We start from the raw sequence: 3,786 nt of genomic DNA, 5'->3' as shown, positions 1-3,786 counted from the left end.
TGTTTTGGGTTTCACTTTATTCTGCTTCAGGTCTTATCTTACTTCATTTCTACTGCAATCATACAAAATAAGGTGAAGTTTAAAACAAAAAATATATCAAAATTTGCACCCAAGTCATTTACACTACCATAGTTTGCATCTTGCATTGCAACCAAATGCAGCCTAGTGTTGGTTGATGCTCGAGTATTGTTTTGTGTGTATATAGATAAATACATTTATCTTTATTATTATTATTATTTGATAGGAAAAAAGCTAATAGATTAAACAGAAACTAGAAAATTACAACTATTTAAGTCCAAAAAAGATGGAGCCAACCATATCCTCTCTTCCTAAATATTGTCTTAGAAGCTTAAACCTTGTGTCAACTTATTAAAGGATCTATTAACATAACAAAAAACAAGTCCAACTTAACAAAAATTTACTCTACATCATCCAACACGAAACTATAAGCCAAGGAAGTGAAGGAACAAATTAAGAATCTTCATTTTAAGTTGAAATAACCACTAGAGAGTTGGGCTTCACTACTATAGAATGCTATCATTTATCCACAACCAATTAAAAAGCATGCTTAATAGTAGCAAACAAAAAATGAGCATTAACATTAATAAAAGTAAAAAGATCAAATGAAGTAAAGGAATCATTAATAACTTTTTTTATCACAAAAAATAACTATAGAATCAGATGCCAGTATACTGGGAGAATAAGAAACATGATGATTTCCAAAGGAAGAGAAGAAACAATTTATTGCAGGGTCAGTACTAAAGGCACATTCAAACATGAAAATCCACAGGTTCCTTCCTCTCTAAAGATAACAATATTCCTTAAAAGCCAAATATGGTAACTAATAACAACCAACCAAGTAAGAAACATCTCTCTTTCCTCCATAGAATATAAAGAGGACATAAAAAATAAAATAATATCTATACTTAAGCCAGAACTCATAGATACACATTTTTTATCTATCATGAACCCTCTATTAGACATAACCAAGGACATAGAACCAAAATCTCTAACAACTCTCCAGAGAAACAATTTAAATCTGAGTAGCACTTTTAACTTCCACACATTCTGAATCAGACTTATAACTTTAGAAGATAAATAATTGGCATGATTGGCCCAAATACTATTAATAGCATCGTTCACTGAAAAAGAAATTAATTTAGTCCAAATAAAGGGAACATGAGGTTCAATACTAAACACGTGAGTATTCAAAATAAGTTCAACCTAAGAACCATCAAAACAATTGATCCCTTTTGTCATCTAATTGGACATTGGATTTTCATGTGTATTGCACAAGGAAATTTTGTAAGAGGAATACATGTAGTTTAGCAAATTTATAACTCAAACGAGCCTAATAAAAACTTCTTTGGTGGTTCAACCTCTACGCACCCAAGCATGGAAAAATATATTCATTAAAAAGCATAAAATATCAGTCTCTCAAATATCTTGGGAGTTTTGGATGGGGTCGGGAGGAGCTAGATCAATAATTCATATCAGTGGTTCACATCACAACCCTTGTTGGATTCCTTGTTATTTCTCTTCTTCTTCTTCTTCTTCTCATGTTTCAGCATATATTGTAATCAAATCATTATACACTACCAGACAAAGCCAAAGCGCATATATATCCGATTAATTTGTCTAATTAAGAAGATTGTCTAAGGCTGTGTTTGAAATCGGTGTAAATCGAGAACAACGTAAAAGTTTACGCTGGTTCAATTTTGTCGGCGTTTGGAAGGGGTGTATAACCATGATTGACGTAAAATTCCACTCCACTTCAATTTTGCGTTTGGATGGAGTGGAGTTTTATATCATGAATCGATATAAAACCTCATCAAATATAAAGTTTTACATCAATTATCGATGTAAATATTATATCGATAAAATCAACGTAAAATTTTACACCGATCACATCACACTTTTACACCAATGATGTTTTACACCGATTCCAAACGCAGCCTAATGAAATCTGTATATTCCTTTTTTAGCAAATTTATGTGCATGCCTCCCTTTTTGAGAAAGCTGATCCACAGTTCTTCCCACCTGAAAAAAGAAGAAATATATAATTGTTAAAGGCATGTCTATTATTGATGAAATCTCCTAAGGCCAATCAAATGATTCATTTCCAACTTCTAATTCGATCTCAAAGTATTCACTTCCGTTAGAGTAGGCCACCATTCTGTCCTCACTATGAGATCCCCGTGTCTCACTAGAACTCCATGATTTTGGAATATTGCAGCAAGCTTTGTTTTTCTCGTTTCTTTCTATTTATTTTTTAGGGTGTGTTTGGGCTTGTTATTTGGTTTGTCCTTTTGGGAGGTCACAATAAAACTCCATATTGAGTCCCTTTGGGAGTGCTTAAAAAAAAGTGTTTATTCAAATAAGCACTTATTTTTGGTCGGGAATTGGGATCATACCAATAGCACTTATTTGTGTTTGGGAAGTAAATGCGTATTTCCTTTCTGACCTATCTTGGCCCACCACATCATTTTTAAAATACCTATGCTACCCCTGTTTAAAATAAATGCTTTTGGGAGTGCTTAAAAACAAGTGTTTATTCACTTATTTTGGGCTAGGACCACACTAATAAACACTTGTTTTTAAGCACTTATTCAATAAACACTCAATTTTCAAATAAGAACTTATCCAAAACTTGGCCTACTTCACAATTGTTCAAAAAAATGGGGCTCCATATAGGAGAACAAAACAATGGGCCTAGGCTCCGTTTTATAATTTCAAAGGCCCACAACAGAAATCTATACTATATATGAAAGTGAGAATGGAATGTGAAACTTTTTTTGGACTAAAAGTACCCTCTACTTATTTGTTTGAGAAAGGGTATAAAAGCCATTTTATTACAACTTTAATGGCTATTAAAATGCCCATAATTGTGTATTTAGTCTATATCTAATGGTAAGGGTTGAAGATGTAACTTTATTTATTACTTCACACCTCATTTAATCCCTTCTCATTGAGTCTTATACTTAAATTATTAACTTTCATTTTCTATTATTAAATTATATCTGTGTTAATGTTTTTTAACAATATAAACCATATAAAACTAACTCAAAAACAAAACAATTTTTAATTCAAGTGGTGGCTAAGCAATTCAACCATCTAATTAAATCGATCAACATAAGAAGTCATAGTTATGTAATAAAAATTTTAAATTAGAAATAAATATAGAACCTTACAAAATGTAGAAAAATTTAAACACATTTATGATATTTTTATTAATCAAATTAAAAAAGTGTAATAAACAAGAATTATTTTTATTGGTAATAAAATTGAAATACATAATTTACAACATACAAAAAATGAAATAATTTTACTGTTTGGCAAAGATCACTAGTTCAAATTTTGGGTCAAACATGTTAACATTTAATGTCATAAATAAATAATAAAAGTTAATAAAATATAAAAATACAAAAAGAAAAAAAACATAAATTTTGCAAAAAAAAATTAAGCACATGTATAATATCATATATTTATCATATTAAACAAAAAGTAAGTGTGACATATTAAAATTATTTTCACACTGAAATACAAAAAAAGTTATAGAAAAATTAAACACATCTATAATTCTATATTTACACTATTATTAAAAATATGAATAAAATTGTGGAACTTTTTTTTTTACTAAAATACTCATTTTTGAATTTAATCCATTTTTTTTATGATGTTTAAATCGTAAATTGAACTATTACTTTTCACCCCATTCAAATCCCTCTATTTAAATCTTACATTTTTTTTATAAATGAACAAAAAAAAAAAAACACACCAAAAAGA

Source organism: Nelumbo lutea, chromosome 2, assembly GCF_056320005.1.
Source record: "Nelumbo lutea isolate HS-2025 chromosome 2, American lotus-T2T, whole genome shotgun sequence".
In the NCBI taxonomy this organism is placed as follows: domain Eukaryota; kingdom Viridiplantae; phylum Streptophyta; class Magnoliopsida; order Proteales; family Nelumbonaceae; genus Nelumbo; species Nelumbo lutea.
The sequence above is the reverse complement of the archived record's forward strand: the minus strand, read 5'-3'. Positions refer to the sequence as shown.